Genomic DNA, 11,151 nt, shown 5'->3' with positions numbered 1-11,151 from the left:
AAAAGCATCGGCCTGCGCTGCGCCACCAGGAGACGAGCGGCAGCGGGGCAAAAGATTACTGAAAAGTCAGGGGAACAAAAGATTAGGCCGGGCAGCAAAGCGCGAAAGAGGGAGCCGGACAAGGAAGAGTAGCATTGATGTGCGGAGAGCTGAAGTAACCAGAAGTATAGTTAGCGGAGTGTCAAACATCACAGAGGACAACGGATGACTGCAAACCATCACTGCGTTACGAGCCGGAATACAAAAATGACCGCATGCCAGAATGAAACATTACTGCACTGCACATCAAGTATTAGTGAGTATAGTCAAGTATCCTTACATCAGTAACTGGCATAAAAACCAGTGCAAATCATCAAGTAATAGGGAGTATAGGAATGCATCACTACATTAGAAACTGGAATAAAATGTCAGTAGGTATCACAAAGTATTAGGGAGTATAGTGAAGTATCCCTACATTAAAAACTGTATAAATACCAGTGTACGTTACACTGTAAAATATTATGGAGTTTAGCAAAGTACTGTATTGTAATAAAATGTCAGTGCACATCATAAAGTATTAGAGAGTATAACAACATAGTACTACATTAGAAACAGTAATAAAATATCAGGGCATATGAAAAAGTATTACAGAGTATAGTAATGTATCATTACATTAATATCTGTAATAAGACATCATTGTATATTATAACGTATTATGGAGATTAATAAAGTATCACTGCATTAGAAATTGAAACAGAGTATCAGTGCACATCATAAAGCATAAGGGAGTATAGTAACATATCACTACACTAGAAACTGTCATAAAATGTCAGGGAATATTATAAAGTATTACAGCATATAATAAATCATCACTATATTAGAAATTGTAATAAAATATAAGTGTGAAGTATTATGAAGTATAGTAAAGTATTGTTCTATTGCAAACTGTAAAAAAACATCAGTGCACATCATAAAGCATTAGAGAGTAACATATCACTATATTTGAAAGTGTAATATAATATCAATGCATATTATAAAGTATTACGGAATATTGTAAAGTATCACTAGATCAGAAATTATATAAAAATTAGCGAACATTATACTATCAATTATTATGGAGTATGTCGTCCTGTCCAGGGTTTGTTCCTGCCTTACGCCCTATACTTGCTGGGATAGGCTCTAGCAGACCCCCACGACCCTGTTCAGGACTAAGCTGACTGACTATTATGGAGTATAGTAAAGTATCACCGTATTATAAACTATGCTAAAATATCCGTGAATATTATAAAGAATTCTAGAGTATAGTAACATATTGTTGGATTACAAACTGTAAAGAATATCAATGCACATTATAAAGCATTAGAGAGTAACGTATCACTGTATTTGAAACTGTAATAAAATAACTGTAATAATATAAAGTATTACAGAATATAGTAAAGTATCACTACATTAGAAATTGTATAAAACAGTGTACATTACTCTATAAAATATTACAGAGTATTGTGAGGTATTGTTGTATTAAAAACTGTAACAAAGTATCAGTGAATATTATAAAGTATTATAAAGTATCGGAAAGTACTGTTGTATTACAAACTGTAAACAATTATCAATGCACACAATAAAGCAGTAGAGAGTACAGTAATGTATTGCTACATTAGAAACTGTAATAAAATATCAGTATATATTATAAAGTATTACAGAATATTTTAAAGCATCACTACATTAGAATTGTAATAAAATATCATACAATGACGTATCAATACATTAGAAATTGAAATAAAATATGAGTGAACTTTATAAAGTATTATGGAGTATAGTAAAGTATTCATACATTACAAACTAACAAAGTATTGGAGAGTATAGTAATGTATCAGTACATTAGAATATCAGTGTATATTATAAAGCATTACAGAATAAAATAAAGTATCAGTACACTTGAAATTGTATAAAATATTTGCATACATTGTACTGTAAAATATTATGGAGTATAGTGAAGTATTGTTGCATTACGTATCTGTGTGCATCATTAAGCATTATGGAGTATAGTAATGTGTCACGACATTAGAAACTGTAATACAATATCCGTGTTTATCATAAAGTCTTAGGCAGTATACTGTAGTAACTCATTACTGGATTAGAAGATGTCATGTAGCATTTGGAGAGCAAACATTACGACTTGTAATAAAATGAAGCGTATGAGGGGCCGTCAGTAAAGCCCGTCATGTAGTATTATGGAGTAGAGCAGATCATCAGGTCTATCAGCTACAGAGCGAGCGTCAGAGAGGGGCTACTGAGCGTAGTTAAGTAGTATTAGCGACTGTCCTGACGTGTTTGGGGATTCACCAACCAGTCGGAGTCCGTAACAAATGAATAAGTAAAGTCCTCAGAGGCAGAGTATCAAAGAAAAAAAAGGCAAACCTGAACCTGGCAAATCAAAAGAAAAGGTTAAGATGGGCACTGAGGCGACGATGACTGGGACAGCGTGATTGAGTCTTCTTCAGTCTGGACGAGCCTGTGGAGTTGGAAGGTCAAACTGATGAAGCATTTTCTGGGCAGGTTACGGAGGTCCCTGGCCTGTTCATGGTGGTCTTTTGAATGATGAACTGTTAGGGTATTACGTACAGTATGTCTATGTATCGTTTTTGTTGTTGTTTGAGTTATTTTGTGTTTCCTTTTCAATATTTGTGTACTGTCCCTGTAAATGAACTGGTGTTCCCAGTCCTTTGTGGGTGGAGCTCCAAGAGGCGGGGCCACCTGATGTCATCACTCCCAGGCCCGCCCTCCGGCTGTATAAATGAGTTGAGTAGGTGCGGGAGTGGGAGCCATTTGCTGTGTGACGGCGTTTCTCTGAGGATTGTTTTCCGTGTGGATTTGCACTTTTTTCGATTTGACTTGCTCTGTTCTTGACTTCTGATCACTGGGCCGCCATTTGGATTTTTCTCTGTTAGGTGACTCCTTCTGTTCTCTTTTGATATTTCCTTTGTATTTAAAATATCGTTGATTGATGAAAATGCTTCATCTGCCCAGTTTTTACAAGCCGGAGGTTTACGGTCATCCTTCTCCTTCTGAGGGCTGATCTTGCTAAATGAAGGGAAGATCAGCACATTTCACAAGACGCCACGTGACGCTCATCCAAACAAATGTGTTCTGTCTGAATTTACAGAAGCAACTCATTTTGTTTTTTCGCTTTTGTGCTTAGCATGTGATGTGGACGCCGTTAAGTGAACATGGAGGGCTCAAACCCAGCCCTGGTGGGAACAGAACTGGCAACGTGATGAACAACTCAAAGCCTCACCTATCAAACGTGCCCTGTGGTGGCATCAGTGAGGTGGGAGGCAGAATCTGAGAACCAAGGAACTGAAAGATAGAATTAGGGGTGAACGGGTGATGTTAGCAGTGGTGCCCCTCGGGGGTCCGTGCTGTGGCCGTCCCTCATTTTAATACACATAAGTGATCTGGACAGGAGTGTCATCACTAAGCTGGCGAGGTCTGATGATGATAGCAAATGAGGTGGAAGGGCAGACCATGGAGAGTCAGCTGAAGTCTTACAGGGGGACTTGGACAGACGTGTGGCACATGAAGTTTAATGACAGGAAATGTTGCTTTGCCTCAGCCGAGAGAATCTGAAGTGAAGGATCAGGAGACGCGACGTCTGACAAATAAAGCTTTGGCTTGGTTGCCAGTTCATTGTACCTCCGGCCGCTGGGCAAGCAGCAGCCCTTTTACAGACGCTTTGCTATTTCTCACTGTTTTTCTTGATTGTTCAAACTTTTTTATCAGTTACTACTCCTAATTAAAATTAGAATCCATCTGGCTTCTGGCTTGTCACTGATAGGAGCCACTAGAAATCAGATAAACAGATTTTAAAATGACAAATGCAATGCATTTTATTACTACAAGTCTAGAGGATGCACCATCTGTTGGAATGACAGAAACATACCAACCGGATGGACACACAAATACACAGACACTTGTCCTTTTATTAAGATGTATATATAAATATATAAATAAATATGCAGTGCTAAGTCACCATCAGTATGAGCCGACATTCCTTCATTCAAATGAGCAGCTTCAGTGCCAGCTACAGGACAGCCGGTAAAAAGAGCCAACCTGCCAAAATGGAACAGCAAGATACCAGAAGGAGCCATGGAAAAGAGTAAGAATCCATGAATACAACACTGCATGGGGGTGATAGATAGATAGATAGATAGATAGATAGATAGATAGATAGATAGATAGATAGATATGAAAGGCACTATATGATAGATAGATGTGAAAGGCGCTATATGATAAATTAATATGAAAGGTGCTATATGATAAGATAGATAGATGTGAAAGGTGCTATATGATAGATATGAAAGGTGCTATAAGATAAAATAGATGTGAAAGGCGCTATATGATGGATAGATATGAAAGGCGCTATAAGATAAGATAGATAGATATGAAAAGCACTATATGGTAGATAAATATGAAAGGTGCTATATGATAGATAGATAGATAGATATGAAAGGCACTATATGATAGATAGATGTGAAAGGCGCTATATGATTGATAGATAGATATGAAAGGCACTATATGATAAATAAATATGAAAGGTGCTATATGATAGATAGATGTGAAAGGCACTAATAGATAGATGTGAAAGGCGCTATATGATTGATAGATAGATATGAAAGGCACTATATGATAAATAAATATGAAAGGTGCTATATGATAGATAGATGTGAAAGGCACTATAAGATAGATAGATGTGAAAGGCGCTATATGATTGATAGATAGATATGAAAGGCACTATATGATAAATAAATATGAAAGGTGCTATATGATAGATAGATGTGAAAGGCGCTATATGATAAGACAGATAGATGTGAAAGGCGCTATATGATGGATAGATATGAAAGGCGCTATAAGATAAGATAGATAGATGTGAAAGGCGGTATATGATAGATAAATATGAAAGGCGCTATATGATAAGATAGATATGAAAGGCACTATATGATAGATAAATATGAAAGGTGCTATATGATAGATAGATAGATAGATAGATAGATAGATGTGAAAGGCACTATAAGATAGATGTGAAAGGCGCTATATGATTGATAGATAGATATGAAAGGCACTATATGATAAATAAATATGAAAGGTGCTATATGATAGATAGATGTGAAAGGCGCTATATGATAAGACAGATAGATGTGAAAGGCGCTATATGATAAATAAATATGAAAGGTGCTATATGATAGATAAGAAAGTCGCTATATGAAAGGCGCTATATGATAGACAGATGTGAAAGGTGCTATATGACAGATAGATAGATATGAAAGGCACTATATGAAAGATAGATAGATATGAAAGGCGCTATATAAGATAGATAGATATGAAAGGCGCTATATGATAGATAGATGTGAAAGGCAGTATATAATAGATAATCATAGTAGTAATCATATTTTCATATCTACAGAGTTCATCGATTTTCTTACTTGCTTGTCTCACCAGCGTTCAGGGCACTGCCACTCCCAGGCGCCACGCTAGACGAGGGTATATTGAATTATGGAAGTTCATTTGACGTAAGATCTGCTGGACTCCATGCCACTTGCTCAGCTGCGCTCTCAGTCCCTGATGCTGATGTGACTATTTGGACAGGTGGTCCGCCTAAGTGTCCAGCGAATGCAGTAGGGTGTGAGGGAGCGTAGAGGAGTACAGGGAGAGTGAAGTGGGTCTCTACTGTAAGGTCTGCTTTGAAGTGGCATCTGAGTAAATGTTATGGAATATGGTAGTGTTAGGGGGTATAGCAGAGGGTTAGAGTGAGGTGTGGGGACCACTAAAAGTGGGGGAGAATGGGTAGTTGTTGGGGGAATGCAGCAGGGCGGCAGTCAGGTTTTGCACAAATGTAAGTTTGTGGGGAGTCCGCTAAGGGGCCGAGGAGTGCGGGTCGTTTTTGGGGAGCATATTGCAGTAAACTTTTCAGCAGACCACCCCAACCTCCCCCCAGGTAAGACAGAGTGTCACTCGCAGTGCTGTGCGCTGAGCCACCAGAGGGGTAGAGCGGGTATTGAGAGAAGGTGGTGTGTAAAAGAGCAGAGCGAGGCAGCAGCAAGAGCGGAGGAATGCGAGAGAACGGCCCCGGAGTGCATTCCCCGTAAAGCTTGGCATGAAGCAGGAGGGAGTCCCGTAAAAGCAGAGGGGGGCTTTTTAAAGAGGTGGAGGTCCAGCGAGGGATGTAAAGCCGTTGCAATGAATTAGCGGCATCACCAGAAGACAAGGTGGTGCCGACTGCTGAGCAGCGCGATGCCGCCATGCCGCTTGTACCCGCCCAGGCCTGCCAGAAGCCACACAGGCACACCCCAGTGCCAATAACAGTCCTTTATAAACTGCAATTAACACCCTGAGCACTAATTTAGTGGAAATGACAGGCTGTAAAACTAAACACAAGTGGGCGTGGGGTGAAGTGCGGGCTGGAGGCACGCCAGGGGCTGCTTGTACTGGGAAGGCTCAGCGCCTCCTCGCTCCCTCCATCCTCCTCCTCCTCCTCGGCGGTCTCAGGTCTCTTTATCTGCGGCTTGTTGAGACACATCAGAGCTCCTGCACGGAGTGACAGGGTGAGAAGCACAGATCAAGAATGATGCCCGCCAGCCCACCTCCCTCTCCGTACAGGACTGGAGGTGGGGGGGGGGGGGGGTCTAATGGCAGAATAGAGCCTCTTGGCTCAGGGGGGGCCAGTGCTTTCACACCTCCGATCTGCGAGTGTGCTAATGTTCACACTTGCCCACCCCGGAGACGGGAGACGTGCGATGAGGAGGTGCCATCCGGTGAACTGACCTTCACGGTGTCGTCGCCCGCTCAGACGCCTGTCAGGCTCGACCACAGAACTGAAATGCGCCTTAGCGCCAGCCTCGTGCCCAGGATGGTCTCCGTTATCTCCATGTAGGGTGGCACCCGAGACGGGCAGCTGAATCCACGATGGCCTCGTGTCCAGACCGTCGGCGTTCAGATCTGAGGGTCAGGTGTGCTCCCTTTCCTTTCATTGTTTTTAAATAAAGTTTTTGTTTTTGAATTGGCTCTGGTTGAATCTGATTGGATGATTTTTGTTAACATTGCAGTGTTTTGTTTTTACGTTTTACGTGTCAGTTTCCTAGTCAGGACTGAATGATTTGTTTTTAATGCCAATGAAGCGGTTCCTGACCAGTGTTGAGTGGCGAAATTCGCCGAAGTGTTTTCGGGTTCGCCGTTTTCGGGTTCGCCGCTCAACTCGTTTTGCTGAATTTTCCAGAGCCCCCCTCCCCCTCCACGCTTTATATGATTCATCAGTTGTTACACTGTGGTTAAGATTAGGGTTGGGGGCGGAGTTATCTGACTTAAGTCACGTAAACCAGGTGACAAAAATCTGCCATCCGATTGGCTGTCCGGTGGAGCTACTGATTTGCGGAGGTCTGCGGCTGGACCCGTCTCAGATTTGCACCATGCAGCCAACTTAAGACAGAATTCTTTTTTTTTCCCAGCGGCCCATGATGCTTTGTGCAGCCAGTGTGACATCACAGGGTTGTAGCCACCATATTGGATGGGGATGTCACTACCCGATGTGCACTATGAAAGTAATAAATTTCGGCGGGATCCCAGAAGCGACTTTAACTTCCATCTTCCCCCGTAAAATTGAAAACGGTAAGGCAGAGGAAATTTTTGTGACTTTGCTATGTGATGGGCGTCAAAATCTGAGATGCAGTGGTCCCACACTTTAAAAATTTGTGGTGCTCTGTCGTGGGACGACCCCGTCGAAGAAGAAGCGATCAGGGGGTTACGAATCCTCGTTTTGCTTTATTATTGAATGAAGAAGGTTGAGGCTGCAGACCACCTACCCCTTCAGGACCCTGTGACGTCATTCAGGTGGGAGTCGCGTAGGTTTGGAAGGCCCGTCTTCTGCTCCCACTGGAAGTGACGTCGATATTCGATGCCCCCGAAAATGCCACTCGTTTTTTTGTTATTTGGTTTCGGCCAAACCTTCATCACTGCTGCCCATGAATGATGTCACACAGTCATGTGGCTGGGGCAGCCAGACGGGGGGGTCTGCAGCTGAAGGTGTGGTGAGCGGACTGGCACAAGAATGGCTGCCATCTCATCCTCCTGGTGGGTGCCACACATTGGTGGAGGTTGAAGGGGGTCCCCCACCGTCTATGAAAAGCGCTATATAAACGTAATTAATTATTATTGTGAGACCCTCTAACCCACGAGCCCACCAGCATAGCAATGTGGCTAGCAAACTAAACACCTTGGAAAGACGTGACTCACTCACTGGGGGTCTCAGTGCGAGTCAGTGTGGGGGGGCTTCATAGTCCAACACCTTATCCACATTTCTCACCAGTATGCCCCCCCCACACACAGACGCTTGACCCTCACACCCCCGTTGCTTGTTTTTGTGCTCTGTAAGTGGCGTGGGGTTTCACTCTCGGGTTTTGTGGACTGGCATGCAGCTGGACATGCGATGCCCAGGTGTGTGTGTGTCTGGGTGTGTTTGGGTGTTTTGCTTTCTTCCGAAAACGACTTCATGAAATAAGCAGAGAGAAGAGGAACATAAAATGGGACAAGTGCTTCATCTGGAAACCACAAGGAGGTAAAACTTCCAGAAGCACAAGGAAACTCGGGGCCAGCCGCTGGGGAGGGGCACTCAGGGCATTGGCCGGGGCAGGCAAGGTGCCACCCTGGTGCCAGGCTCTTACGCACATCGGCTCGGCAGTCTAAGAGTTGTCCGCGTCCATCTCGGGTGCTTCTTACACACACAGAATAAGAGGGCATGCGCCATTTTAGAAAAGAACGCCACGTTTGACTCAGTGAGCTGCGAGTCGCCATGCAAAGCCAGCTGAGCCCGACTCTTATTAAACGTACGCGTGCATGTTATATAGCGCCTTTCATAAGAAACATGACCACAGCGTTATTTCTGTGAACTTTGACCTCTTCTTGTGCAGTGTGGGATTCGATTCCCTGACTCCAAGGTCCACAGTCCCATCTCTGAACCACTGAGCTCACCGCTCATTCAGGCGAACCGCCTTGTGTCTGAGCCCACTTTATAAGATATGGTGCCATCCTAACCAACAGGTGGTGCCTTCCACTTTATTAAGTGTGACACCATCCTGACCAACAGGTGGTGCCTTTCACTTTATTAAGTGTGATGCCATCATGGCCAACAGGTGGCGCCTTTCACTTCATTAAGTGTGATGCCATTGTGATCAACAGGTGGCGCCTTTCACTTCATTAAGTGTGATGCCATCATGATCAACGGGTGGCGCCTTTCACTTCATTAAGTGTGATGCCATCATGGCCAACCGGTGGCACCTTCCACTTTATTAAGTGTGATGCCATCGTGATCAACAGGTGGCACCTTTCAATTCATTAAGTGTGATGCCATCATGACCAACTGGTGGCACCTTCCACTTTATTAAGTGTGATGCCATCATGACCAACAGGTGGCGCCTTTCACTTTATTAAGTGTGATGCCATCCTGACCAACAGGTGGCGCCTTCCACTTTATTAAGTGTGACACCATCCTGACCAACAGGTGGCGCCTTCCACTTTATTAAGTGTGATGCCATCATGGCCAACAGGTGGCACATTCCACTCTGCATCATCAGTTTCTTGATTTTTTTTTCCCTGCAGAAGCCCATGGGAATAAAATGAAGTAGCCTTTATATTATATAGTGCCTTTCATGGTCTTGTTTTCTACAAGGCGGAGTGGTGGCTCTGAGGCTAGGGATCTGCACTAGCAATCGGAAGGTTGCCGGTTCGAATCCCGTAAATGCCAATAGGGACTCTGCTCTGTTGGGCCCTTCAGCAAGGCCCTTAACCTGCAATTGCTGAGCGCTTTGAGTAGTGAGAAAAGCGCTATATAAATGCAAAGAATTATTATTATTATTACATGCCACCCATCTGGACACTTGCTGTGCATCGGGTTGACGTGACGCACACACGAGGGGAGTCAGAATTTTCATTATGCCTGTCCGGCTGCATCACCAGCAGGTGGCGCTCACTCGCTACACTCTTAACAATGGCGGCTTGCCCTGTCATGGCAGAGCGAGAGGAAACATGTCCGTTTTTGAGTGTTGAGCGTCAGTGTGTCACCACGTTATGTGGCGGGCGCTATATAAAATAAAGATGGAGTGAGTGGCATGGTAGCAGTCTATGTGGAATTTTGCCCACGTCCTCTGGATTTGCTGGATTCTCCCCATATTCAAGAAGATGTGGAGAATCCAAACGGGCCTGATGGATGAATCTGTGCCATGAGATGGAAGGGCAGAGTTGGCCCCTGCCTTGTGCCCAATGCTAATGGCACAGACTCAGATAGCCGGTGACCCTGTAAGCAGCCTGAGGAAATGGACGGACGCCACGACTGACCTCTAAGAGCCTGCAGGCCGCCAAAAGATTCACCCTCTTTAGGCAAACAGCGCCCCCCAAGGACAATGTGGTCATTACAGCAGCCTCAGGCAAAAATGGCCCGCCGTCCATAGGCAGCACAATGTGTCTGTCCCCACCATAGGGACCAGACCAGCTCAGACTCTTAGAGGTGCCCACCAGGATTTGATTGGGGCTCTGGAGTCTGAAAGCTGTGTGCCCCAGGGCAGGGATGGCATCACCCCCAGTTGGTGCTGCAACTGAGTCTGTTGTCACATGTTGCCATATAGTGCCAGCCTGGGTGTCTCTTATTCACTCCTGATAGTTACCAGCAAAAAAACTCAATGGAAAAAAAAAATGCAACTAGCAGCAATAATCCCCCCACCCAAGCCAAGGCCAGCCCACCCACCCTGCCAAGTTCGCCAGCTGGGAGCAGCTGTGCACCACGGCTGGGCAGCAGACATCGATCTCAAGTTCCACTCTCACAGAGTTCAGGCGAGTGGTGAGGGACAACTTGAATACTCGTCTGTCAACGAGGGTCTTGCCGGCCCACAGCTGGGAGGATGGCAGTGCCAATCTTCAGGGCAGTCAGTTGTGTGCCCAGACAGACTTGACTCTCAGGCTGCCCATGGCATGCCAGTTCTATGCCCCCTCCCCCCCCCCCCGTCCACTTTCAGTGTGAAGTGACACAGGATTTAGCATCTCTTTGAGAAAGCGCCCTTTTCTTGCCTGTGACTGCCACCCTGGTGCCACTTCCTGCTTCTATTTATTTGGGTGTTGTTTTTTTGCTTTATT

This window comes from Erpetoichthys calabaricus, chromosome 14 (genome assembly GCF_900747795.2).
Source record: "Erpetoichthys calabaricus chromosome 14, fErpCal1.3, whole genome shotgun sequence".
NCBI classification, from domain to species: Eukaryota; Metazoa; Chordata; class Cladistia; order Polypteriformes; family Polypteridae; genus Erpetoichthys; species Erpetoichthys calabaricus.
The sequence above is the reverse complement of the archived record's forward strand: the minus strand, read 5'-3'. Positions refer to the sequence as shown.